We start from the raw sequence: 13,169 nt of genomic DNA, 5'->3' as shown, positions 1-13,169 counted from the left end.
GTTGTTTTCTTTATTCAGAATATTAGGTTTACATTAAAAGTTGTAAACTGTTTAGACACAGACACTTTCAATAATTGTGATGTAAAATAAATGGAGTAAATAAATTTTATTTTTGCTGTTTTAAACTACGGAAATCCTGATTCTCGATTATGTGATTAGTCCCCTGAGTTTGGTAATCTCACGTCACTGACAGAGTGCAAATGCCTTCAGGTTGGTAGTTCCTTCAAATAATAAATAGTCTTGCCATAATTTACAAATTTCTTCAGAAGCATTAGAAAACTGTAAATATAAAGTAGAAACCCAAGCATCGTGCTCAGCATGAGACTGTGTTTGTGGGAGGTGGAAGAGAGTTGGAACAGAGTTACTAAATGCAGTTGTACAGATTTTAGACTGCACATCTCCAAAGGGTGTTACATACATAAGATACTTTAGAATGAGTGCATACATGTAAATGACACCATTGGGACTTCTAGTATTTTGAATTGAGTAATTAAACATTTTTCCCCCAATGGTATCACTAGGAGTTTAAGGAAATTCATCAGTGCTGGTATGGAAGTGCAGTCTATGGATAATTAAGACAAGCACAGAGCTGGTAAGTACTGTGTCTCTGAAGCATAATATCCTCAATTTGATTTGACACATCTTCAATTAACAGTTGCAGCTCCAGGTTTAGAATTTCACAGTCCTAAGGAACATGATGTAAGCACTATTTTAACACTGCTTTTTGGTTCACTCCAAACATACAAATGTGAGCATTTCACATGCAGTTTCTATTACTGTTTTTTGGATAAAAGTTTTTAGAAACAGTGACAAGTCTTAGAACACTGTCAACCAGATTGAAACATGTTGTTTGACATGTAATATGATTAAAGAGACAGGAAACTATCACCCGCTCTCTGTATTGTTCTTCAGGGATTACCTAATTCTAAAAGAACTAAGTGTTAATTATCTTATGTACCAAGGAATAAAGTCCAGATAAACTGTTCTAGAATAGCTGCAGAGCCCACCACTGTGATGCCCATGTTGTGCTGCCAAGAAGACCAACTGTCAGATGCACTTTACCATTGGCTCTGCCTTCTGAGGGATTTGCTTGCAACTTAATATAAAATAAATACCTAGTCAGCTACTCAACATGGATTAAGAATACAAGGCAACACCTTCATTCCTGTAAAACTAAGTCAGAATAAATATTAAACAAAAAATTGAAGGCATTGACATACATCCAATTTTAACAAATCTTCTCTAAAATCATATTTCCTTGGCATACAAAGTGAAACTCATTTTAGAGTAATCTACTTCTATTTTAATCTGAAACTATGTTTTATTAAGACATGATATTTAGAGGGGGAGTATGCTTGTGTTTGTGCATGCTAGAATTTTTTTTATTAAAAAAATATAGACGGTCCCCAGCATCACTCTCTCCCACAAATCAACAATTTACAACTATAAAAAAGCAATGACAGCCAAGCTGGGGCCACTGGAGCTCAGGGGAAGAGGAGGAGAGACCTACAGAGTTCAGGAAGATGGGAGAAGCCACGATGAGAGAAAGAAAAAACTGCTTAACCCATTTTGAATCCTGGCCACTTCCAGGCTGGAGCTGCTGAGCTCACGGAGCAGGAGCTGGCAAAAGCTGCAGCTGTGCCCTTTGGATGAAGCTGCTTGGTGGCGGCAGGGGAGAAGAGGGCTTTTGTGGCCCCCAGGCCAGCAAAACCACTAATAGGGTTTCCATGGACCCACACATGAGGAGTCACAGCAACTGAAAAAAGGAGCCACTAAGAGGCTGGTGAGTCATTGCAAGGGACAGAAGCATGGCATTCCATGGGAAGTGTTTGGAGCATGGGCGGTGGGGGAGATAGGCCTACCGGTAGAACACTGGGGCACAGCAAGGACAGTTGATCTGCCCCCCAATCAGTGTAGGTCCACTCAGAGGAGACTGGTCAGGAATATAGAATTGCATGGGGTGCAGTTTGATGAAAAGACTTAAGCCCAGACCAGAGTTTCTACACAACCCAGGTATACCAAATCTCATGAGAGCCAGAAGTACCTATAAAGTCAACCATTAAAACCCAAGCTGCACAAAAAGTCTTCCCTAGGGAACCAGCAGCAAAGCAGCAATTTAACTCAACCACAGGGCTCAAGTGCTGGTCCCCACAGGAAGTTCACTCTTCTAGAAGTAAGCAAAGGACAAAAAATTAGTTCCAGCACAGAGTTTAATTGGTGGGAACAGCAAATAATCCAACACAGAGCTGAAAGAAAAATCAAAGTACCCACAACCAGAGACAAAGTTTGACTTCCGGTCAAGACAGCAGAATAGACGGTCCCCAGTGTCAGTCTCTCCCACAAATCAACCAATTTACAACTATAAAAATGTATCATCAGCCAAGCTGGGGCCGCTGGAGCTGAGGTGAAGATGAGGAGAGACCTATGGAACTCATGAAGGTGGGAGAAGCCATGAAGAGAGAAAGAAAAAACTGCTCTCAGCATTTTGGGCTGCAGCCGCTTTAATACTGGAGCACATGGAGCAGGAGCTGGCAGAAGCTGCAGCTGTGCCCTTTACATGGAATTACTTGGAGGCAACAGGAGAGAAGAGCACTCTGGTGGACCCCAGGACAGCAAGAACACTAATAGGGTTCCCGTGGACCCACACAGGAGTGAGGAGCCAGAAAAGCTGAAAAAGGGGAGCCACTGAGAGGCTGGTGAGTCATCACAAGGGACCAGCACAGGGCCTGTTCCATGGGAAATGTTTGGAGCATGGGTGGTAGGGGGGACGGGCCCACTGGGAGAACACTGGGACACAGCAAGGACAGCCAATCCACCCCCAAATCAGTGCAGGACCACTCAGAGGAGACTGGTCGGGAATGCAGAATTGCATGGGGTGCAGTTCAATGAAAAAACCCAGGCCTAGATCAGAGTTTCTACACAACCCAGGTGCACTGAGTATAAGAGCCGGAAGTACCTATAAGGACAACCATTAAACCCTGAGCTGCACAAAAAGTCTTCCCTAGGGAAACAGCAGCAAAGCAGAAATTTAGCTCAACCACAGACCTCAAGTACTGGTTCCCACAGGAAGTTCCCCCATTTTAGAAACAAGCAAAGGACAGAAACTTAGTTCCGGCCCACGCATACCATGAATGCCTTGGGGCCCACCAGGGCAATTTAACTCAACCACACAGCTAAAGTACTGGTTCCCACAGGAAGTTCCCCCAGGTTAGAAGCAAGCAAAGGACAAAAACTTAGTTCTGGCCCAGGCACACCATGAATGCCTTGGGGCCCCACCCAGGAACCCGAGGATTGGAGCCAAGGACTGGACCCCACTACCACATACAGCCACACCACCAATGCCTACGGGCCTGCCTGGGGACCTGGGGCTGGCAGCCAGGGACCAGACCCCCCTCCCACAACCTGGCACCCTGTGCCAGTACCTTGGGGCTTTCCCTGGGACCCAGGGCATGAATAAGGGGACCGGACCTGCCTCCCACAACCAGGCACACCTCGCCAGCACCTTGGGTCCTGCCTTGGGACCTGGGGAATGGAGAAGGGGACCGGAACCCCCTTCCACAACCAGGCACACTATGCCAGCACCTTGGGACCTGCCTGGAGACCTGGGGTATGGAGCTGGTTATTGGACCCCCCTCCCACAACCAGGCACACCATGCCAGCACCTCGGGGCACATGCTGGGACCTGGGGTATAGAGAAGGGGACTGGACCCCACTCCCACAACCAGGCACACTGTGCCAGCACCTTGGGGCCTGCCCTGAGACCCGGGGCATGGAGAAGGGGACTGGATCCCCATCCTAACACCAGGCACACCACACCAGTGCATTGGGGCCTGCCATGGACCCGAGGAATGGAGAAGGGGACTGAAACCCCCTCCCACAACCAGGCACACTGTGCCAGCACCTCGGGGTGTGCCTAGGGACCCAGGGTAAGGAGCTGGGGACTGGACCCCCCTCCCACAACCAGGCACACCATGCCAGCACCTCAGGACCAACTTGGGGACCTGGGACATGGAACTGGGGATCGGATACTCTCTATAACCAGGCACACTACCAGCACCACAGAGCAGGCCAATAACATCTCCTTCATGTGGGTGGCACACCACAGCCACCATGATAACCATGGCTGCCGTGAAGGCAGCTAGATGCCACAACCACCACGCAGATGGTCCACCAACCACTGGAGTGCATTCACACAAGGAGAGTCACCAGCAGAGATCAAAGAAAGGAAGAGGACGTCTCTCTGCACAAAGCCCATTTCAGAGTGACAGAAGAAGCATCTGCCATATGATAATATTGGGGGACCTGATCACACCTCTCAGCATTGGACAGATCATCTAGGCAACAAATCAACAGAGTAACCATTACTCTTTCAGAAGGAGAGAAGAAATCTAGGGTAATTAGAGAGGGGAGGGAGGAGGCAGAGGGGAAGGAGGAGGGATTGGACAAGGGGCATAAAGAATAAGTACAATTTGTAACAATATATGAGCTAGTAATATTGATTTGATCAACATATCTCAATGTTGAACCCCAAAAATATGTATAATCAATTTTGATTCAATAAAAATTGTTTTAAAAAATGGAAAAAAAAAGATGATGTATTTCAAGGGAGAAGTAGTAGTAGATTACTTTGATGGTAGTGCTGGTACTAAAAAAAAGAACAAAGGAGAAGGACAAACAGTGGCTTCTGCTACCTACCGTTCAGAAATTCACTCTCACTGTACTGGAGGCTCCCTCGGGGCAGGCAGCGAGTCTTTTTGTGATTTAACCTAGTTCTTAGGCACAGAGTGCATTCTAGTTGCATGAAACAGTGCTGTTCAAAAGTGCTTCTGTTATCTCAGTAGACTGCTCCTTGGTGAGCACTTGTCCCCAAAGCAGTCTTAAGTAGAAGACCACCTCAGAATCTTCTTGCTCTATTTTGAAATGAAAATGCATTACTGCTGAAAAGTGCGGCTTTCCTTCCTACACATAACAATGTGTGCAAGTGGAAAAGTCAGCTGTTACTTGAGAAAGCCTGTATTCTTCAGTTTTTCCTTAACAGAAATTATATTGAGAAACATTTCAATTGCATTGAAGCAGACATAATTCAATTTCACCATTAAAATTTCCTTTGGCTTCTAAAATTGTACATTGGAAACATTTAAAATTAGAATATATTTTTTATTGATGTTTTCAATATTGACATATAGTTCCTCTGAAACAGTTTCCCATGAAATCCAGGTTCAACAACTTATTAACTGCCCTATAACTAGTACATTTAAAACTGAAGAATTTCCCTTAAAGATTACCTACAGGTGCAAAGCCAGACCAGACTGAAGATGATACAGATTCAAAATTCTTCTGACCAGCTTGTTTCCAAAATACAAGTTAAAATTATGGTAGAGAATTATACTTTTTTTTTTTTAAATTTAAACTCTTTCCCATGCTAACTCTCATAGAAAACTTCCCCAACTACAGTGGGGCCTGAACACTCCTTGAATGAAGTGAGCTCACAGCCTCTAGCTAGAACAACTAAGATTTTTCCTTAAACGGCACACCAGGTTGGTCCTGCTTGCTCCAGAAGTTTGTTATTCAAGCGCTGTTTGAGTATTAGAGTGGGAACTAAACAATGATTAACCTGACCACTATAGGACTGTCCTGTTTGCTCTTATGCTGGCAGGTGCTCAAGGGCACTCTAGTTTCTCATGGGACTCTCCATGTCTCTTGCTGCTTTCTTGGTCTTCAGTGTCTGGATACTGAGAAAGATCTCGGATCAAAACTCGGCTGACCATGCAGTTCTCATACTGAAATGGAGAAAAGACAGTTAAAAGTCAGTTCCCCTAATTATGGAAAAAGTATTATTAAAGCAAAATAAGAGCTATTAGTGAGTCTAGATTTGCATTAAAAAGGAACTACATTGTACCAGAAAAGGTATCAATTATCTGCATTTACATCAGTGAACTACATTGTACCAGAAAAGGTATCAATTATCTGCATTTACATCAGTTTTATTTTTTATTTTAACTTCTCAATATACATTGTAGTTGATTTTCATGACCCTTTACCTGTTCTTCTTTCCCCCCTCTCTCTTTCCTTACACCCCCACTACATCATATATGTTCACTTGTCTTAACAAGTTCAAGGAATTGTTGTGATTTTTCTGTCAGTTGTTTTTTAGAAATATTATCTGGTATGAGTTTTTCCATTTCTCATGCAGCATATTTCCATGTGGACCACTAACATTCTGTAAATTAATTTTTAACTTACCTTAAAGGAAAACTCGGGAAGTAAACCCAACTGCCCCAAAACCAATTGACTTCAATTAGTCGCTCTGCTCAGTTAGCTCAGGTAAGTATTCTGAATGGCTTAAGAAAGGTGTGTTCAAGATGTGATGTAGTGGGCGGGGGGGAGGGGAGAAAGGGAGGGGGGAAAGAGGAATGGGTAAAGGGACAGGAAAACTAACTACAGTGTAACTACAATATATATTGAGAAGTTAATTTTTTTTTAAAATGGTGTTTTCAGATTCTAAAAGTTACTGTCAACCTGGAACTTCTAGTGATTTTTTTTTTTCCTGTGATACATTTGGAAGATAAATAGTTCATTGTTCTACCACACTACATTTGTTTTTGCTTAAAACATTCAAACATGACAGAAATATGAAATATAATATTAAAAGGTTACTCTGTGTAAGTTACTATGTACTACTATTTTATGAAACAAAACTATTAATGTTCTATAATTTTCAATTTGTTTCTTTCACTTGAGATATATCTTTAATTTCCATTGACTGTCATAGGAAAATATCTGGATAGTTATTTTTAAGTCTTATTTGACTAAAAAATCATTTAAACCTATATTTATTTACTACAGAAGTCAAACGGTATCTACATACATCATTTGGAACTTTTAGTTATAAAAGGAAAGCCCTGTAGCTGTAGGGGTACTGAGTGGGTTTATAGCAGTTTCTCCTCTGCCCCTTTAATTTATCTTTACCTCTGGACGGATGTCTATTACTGTGTCAGCTTTGGAATAGAACTCTTCTTTTAAGGAAATAATTATCATCTGAAACTGTTTTTGACTCTGCTCTTTGATGTAACTTGATACCTGGGTGGAAATAAAATCATATAATTCATGAGCAAGGAAAAGACTTGTTTGGACTTGGGACAGTGATCCTGCATGTCTCTGAGTCTGCCCATTTTAGGTGGTAAAGGACTCACTTGCCTTTCTGGTGATTAATTAAATCCACCACAGTTGCAAAAATGGAAATAGCTTAGACTCTAAAATATAAGATGTAAGTAAAAATATATGTATTAACTTCATTAAACCCATGATCTAAAACTTTGAGAATAGGGCTTTCTGTATACAGTATCATGTCATCTGAAAATAGAGAAAGTTTGACTTTGTCTTTTCCAATCTGGCTTCCCTTTATTTCTCTCTCTTGCCTGATTGCTCTGGCTAGTACCTCCAGTACTACGTTAAATAAAGGTGGTGAGAGTGGGCATCCTTGTGTTGTTCCTGTTCTTAAGGGAAAGGCCCTCAGTTTTTCCCCATTCAGAATGATACTGGCAGTGGGCTTGTCATGAATGGCTTCTACTGTGTTGAGATATTTTCCTTCTATACCTAATTTGTTGAGAGTCTTTATCATGAAGGGATATTGAATTTTGTCAAATGCTTTTTCAGCATCTATTGAGATAATCATACGGTCTTTGTCCTTGAGTTTGTTGATGCGAAGTATCACATTTATTGACTTTCATATGTTGAACTATCCTTGCATCCCTGAGATGAATCCCACTTGATCAGAGTGTATAATTTTTTTTAATATGTTGCTGTATTCTGATTACTAATATTTTGTTGAGGATTTTTGCATCTAGGTTCATCAAGGATATTGGCCGGTAATTTTCTTTTTTTGTTGTGTCTTTGTCTGGTTTTGGTATCCGAATTATGTTGGGTCCATAGAATGAGTTTGGAAGAATAGTTTCTGTTTCAATTGTTTAGAATAGTTTGAGGAGAATTGGTATTAACTCCTCTTTAAAAGTCTGATAGAATTCAGCTGTAAAGCCATCTGGCCCTGGACTTTTCCCTGACAGAAGACTGTGAATTACCGCTTCAACCTCCTTGCTTGTTATTAGTCTGTTCAGGTTTTCTGTCTCTTCTTGGCTTAATCTTGGTAGTTTGTATGTGTCTAGAAACTTATCCATATCTTTCAGAGTTTCATATTTGTTGTCATACAGTTGTTTATAATAGTCTCTAATGATTCTTTGTATTTCTGTGGTATCAGATGTAATGTCTCCCTTTTCATTTCTGATTTTTGTTATTTGGATCTTCTCTCTTCTTTTTGTTAACCTACCTAATGGTTTGTCTATTTTATTTATCTTCTCGAAAGGCCAACTTTTTGTATTGTTGATCTTTTCTATTGTTTTTTGGGTCTCTATTTCATTTAGTTCTGCTTTGATCTTAATTATTTCTTTCCATCTACTACCTTTAGGTTCGGATTGTTTTTGTTTTTCAAGTTCTTTGAGGCAGAGTGTTAGGTCATTTACTTAAAGTCTTTCCATTCTTTTGATATAAACATTTATTGCAATAAGTTTGTCTCTCAGTACTGGTTTTGCAGTATCCCACAGGTTTTCGTATGATGTATCTTTATGTTCATTAGTTTCAAGAAATATTTTGATTTCCTGTTTAATTTCTTCTTCAACCCTTAGGTCGTTCAGGAGCCCATTGTTTAGTTTCCAAGTATTTGTATAGTTTCCAGTGTTTTGAACTCCAAGAGCTAGAAAATAACTTCAGTAACATTGCAGGATACAAAATAAATGCCCCCAAATCAGTTGCATTTATATACTCAAATAATGAACTAACAGAAAGAGAAATAAAGAAGTAAGCCCATTTACAACTGTCACACAAAAAATAAAATACCTAGGGATCAATTTAACCAAGGAGGTGAAAAACCTCTACAATGAGAACTACAAACCACTTCTGAAAGAAATTAAAGAAGACACAAAAAGCTGGAAAGACATTCCATTCTTTTGGATTAGAAGAACTAACATTAGGAAAATGTCTATACTACCCGAAGCAATCTACAGATATACTGAAAACCCCAACAAAATACCAATGACATTCTTCACAGAAATGGAAAAAAACAATCTTACCTTTCATATGGAACAACAAAAGACCACTAATAGCCAAAGCAATTCTGAGCAAAAAAAATAAAGCTGGAGGCATAACACTACCTGACTTCGAATTATACTACAATGCTATTGTAACCAAAACAGCATGGTACTGGTATATAAATAGACATTCAGACCAGTGGAGTAGAATTGAGAACCCAGAAATCACCCCTCACGCTTACAGCTATCTGATATCAGACAAAGACAACAAAAATCTACATTGGGGAAAAGACTGCCTCTTCAGCAAGTGGTGCTGGGAAAACTGGATATGCATATGCAAAAGAATGAAACTAGATATGCATCTTTCACCATACAGTAAAATCAACTCAAAATGAGTCAATGACTTACGTATGAGACCTGAAACTGTAGAATTCCTGACGGAAAATATAAGTGAAACAATTCAGCAACTAGGTCTGGGCACAGACTTTATGAACTTGAGTCCTAAAGCTCATGTGGCAAAGGAAAAAATAAACAAATGGGACTATATCAAACTAAAAAGCTTCTGCACAGCAAAAGGAAACAATCAACAGAGTGAAACGACAACCTACAGAGTGGGAGAAAATTTTTGCTAACTATGCATATGACAAGGGATTAATATCCATAATATACAAGGAACTCAAACAATTATACAGTAAAGAAACCAAATAACCCAATTAAAAAATGGGCAAAGGAGCTGAATAGACATTTTTCAAAGGAAGACATACAAACAGCCAACAAGTACTTTGAAAAAATGCTCAACATCACTAGTCATCAGTGAAATGCAAATTAAAACTACATTTAGGTACCACCTCACACCAGTTAGACTGGATATAATCAAAATGATGGTGAATAACAAATGATGTCAAGGGAGAGAAGGGAACACTCCTACACTGTTGGTGGGAATGTAAATTAGTACAACCACTATGGAAAACAGTATGGAGGTTTCTCAGACAGCTCCAGATAGATCTTCCATATGATCCAGCAATCCCACTTCTAGGTATATACCCAGAGGAATGGAAATCATCATGTTGAAGGGATACTTGCACTCCCATGTTCATTGCAGATCTGTTTCCAATAGCCAAGACATGGAACCAATCTAAATGTCCATTAATGGATGTCCAGATAAGGAAACTGTGGTATATATACACCATGGAATACGACTCTGCCATAAAAAAGAATTAAATTCTCCCATCTGCAACAACATGGATGAACTTGGAGAAACTTATGTTGAGTGAAATAAGCAAAGCATAGACGGTTAAATACCACATGCACTCACTCAAATGTTGGAGGTAAGAGACAAAGAAGGAAGGAAAGAAAGACCACAGTGTTGCATTGGACTTGCAGAGGGAGAGAACATTTCTTGTGCTACAAAGTGGAGTGGGGGGAAAACGGGGAGGGGAATGGAGGTTGGGGATGGTTGGGTGGGTGATACGGGGTGCAAATGCAGTTTGTGGTAATGTGTAAGCTGACAGTGTGAATCTGGCCCTCACATCATGGGCGCGAGTGGTGACAATCAGCTTTGTATCTCATGAATATTCATAACCAATTTAAAAAAACCCCAGAAGTAAATGAAAAACAAAACAAAACAAAAAACAAAACTTTAAAGAATACAGCTCTAACTTGAGATAATATCATCTGAATGTGCAATCAGCCTTTATAACAATGTAACTGTCACTCCGATATTTTATGAGTGAACAAGGACTGGTATTTAAACTTCCAGCTCCCTATTTTGCCAATTCAGGCCCTGAAGATGGGAAATATATGGCAATTAAATATGTATTTGTAATCCATAATCCAGTCATTTGGTTAGAGGTGAAGTCGGGCTCCTTGGTGAACAAACTACTCGCAGCTTGGAGAATGACAGAGAAGAACTTAGACTCAAAGTAGCAAGAGTCTAACAAGATAGTTGCCAACTCCTTAGGTCTCTTGGAAAACCTGCAGTGGGTCTGTGTGTGTACTGGTCCTGACTGCACCCAAGACACTCTGGAAACAAGCTTTGGAAGCAGGAACGGCAGCTTCATTTGAGGAATTAAGTCTCCAGCTAAGGTGAATGATGAGCGAGGAAGGAAACTGCTCTGCTCTTGGCTAAGAGGCTGAATTCATAGAAGGAATTAGAGGCAACTAACTAATCGTAGCTATTATGAAGCAGGACTAAAAGTCTTGGGGTAGTGAGAGGAAAAGAAGAGGAGATAGGATGCAAAGATGTACGGCATGCATTTTGCTTGGAGAGTTACCTATTATAAAAGTCGGTCACCCTGATCACAAGGAGGAGTGGAGGCTGCTTCATAGTTGCTCATAGTACATAAGTGCTCACACTCAATTCAGCAACGGAGTGCCAGGACCATAAATCTCAAAGGGACAATGGAAATTAAGAGGTTTTAAAACATAGGGTAGGTGCTAATGGGAGTCTTAAGTAAGGCCTAGTCCCTGGAGATGCCACCAATGCGAGCATCTACTCTTTGCTAGAAGATGTGGATACCTTGAATGCAACCAAAAAAAGCACCAGCCCACAAAGATTTCCTGCTCCACAGAATATGGGATACAAAGTACCAAAATTATCCTCCTAAGGGGAGATTTCTCCCAAATGGGTCAGGCCATGGAGTCCAGTCAGCTGATGTAGATTGCTGTCATTCAAGAGAGACAAATCAGGACTTTCTCTCGCTTCTATGTTTTCTTCTTTCCCCAGTTACCATGAAGTTCCTGGCACAGACTTTTTTTCTGTGGTACTGAGCTGATGTGATGTTCTTGTGTATCCTGTGCCATATTAAAAAAGGAGGGTCCCAGAAAGATTTGGGTTAGACGAATACAACTTGGGATATGCTGAGAGACTACATTCATGCCATAAGAAGGTATCTCACGCTGCAGCTCTGCAACTCCCCCTGACTCGCCCAGGCATCTCAGGAGAGAATCAACAGAGTAAGAAATCAGGGAGGTCAGCTTCAGAGGCACACAACCTACTGGGCAGCAGCCTAAGACTGAATACATCTCTCAGGGGTAGGCTCAGCCAAGCTCACAAAACTAGATTATAAACCAGAATGCCAATTTATGAGTAAGTAATGAGAACTGTATCTGTCAGCATGACCTTAGAACAGCCTTCTTGTAAGCAGCCATTAATGCAAAGCCCAGGCATTTCTGGAAGGTGGATAGGCCTGGAATCAGAACCAGGAGAGTCTAATTCATCCACCTCTAATGGCAGGAGGACCATGATACCACAACTCTGCAGGTTGGAGCTGTCCCTGACTCGGGCAGTGAAGGGCACTGCCAGGGTTTGTATTTGTCCTTTGTTCATGTTCCATGGCTGACCCCATTCTCCTATCCCAAATTCAATCTAATTACAGTCAAGCTGTGTGAGCTGCGAGCCTGGGTCTTTAGGTGGCTCTGTACAATCTACCCACTGATCTTCGAATGCTGCCTAAAAGTTAACTCGCAAGTTAAACTGTTACCTTAGCTCGCTCATTCTCTCAAATACTGAAAACAGGATCACGCCCAAGTGAGTTTTGATAAAATTTGGGAGGTAGAATTTAATTTAGAGATATTATTCACAGACTTTATTAACAGCTAATTTGATCCATGAAACCAAATAAACCTGTGGCCTGCTATTAGCTGCCCTCTAATTCCCAATATGTAGATTTGGGAGAAGCAAGTTATGGCGGTAGTAATGCTGTTGATAAAGCAGGTGATCCCCATTTGACCCCTGTGTGGATTTCCTATCTACTCTTGAGGGTCGCCTAAACCTAGAATGAAAACGGAATCATCCCGTTTTGAGATACTTAACTTAGATTTGTAACATATTGATTTTTATTCAGCAATTACCATTGCTTGCCCCAGAACCCTGTTTGTTCAGGGAAAACTGCCTTCTGACTGCCATTATAGATATTCTATTGAAAATTAAAAGCAGAAAGAAACTTACTTTGCCTATGTTAGTAATGTCCAGGACTGCGTCCACTTCATTTAAAACAAAGAATGGAGCAGGCCGAAAACTAGAAAAACATCACAGTAAAGTAAGTTACAATTTTCTATTTGTTTTACAAAAGACTTGAAGGAAAGCAT

The 13,169-nt window shown here is 40.9% G+C and overlaps 1 long non-coding RNA gene across 1 annotated transcript; it reads right to left on the bottom strand.

Moving 5' to 3' along the window:
• Positions 1-5,136: 5,136 nt before the first annotated feature.
• LOC103603873 lies at positions 5,137-7,074 on the bottom strand. Its single transcript, XR_551656.1, has 2 exons — positions 6,970-7,074; positions 5,137-5,780 (listed from the first exon to the last, which is right to left on the bottom strand). It is a non-coding gene; the product is annotated as an uncharacterized LOC103603873 (long non-coding RNA).
• Positions 7,075-13,169: the final 6,095 nt, after the last annotated feature.

The sequence above is a fragment of the Galeopterus variegatus genome, unplaced genomic scaffold (assembly GCF_000696425.1).
Source record: "Galeopterus variegatus unplaced genomic scaffold, G_variegatus-3.0.2 Scaffold4843, whole genome shotgun sequence".
In the NCBI taxonomy this organism is placed as follows: Eukaryota; Metazoa; Chordata; class Mammalia; order Dermoptera; family Cynocephalidae; genus Galeopterus; species Galeopterus variegatus.
The sequence above is the reverse complement of the archived record's forward strand: the minus strand, read 5'-3'. Positions and strand labels throughout refer to the sequence as shown.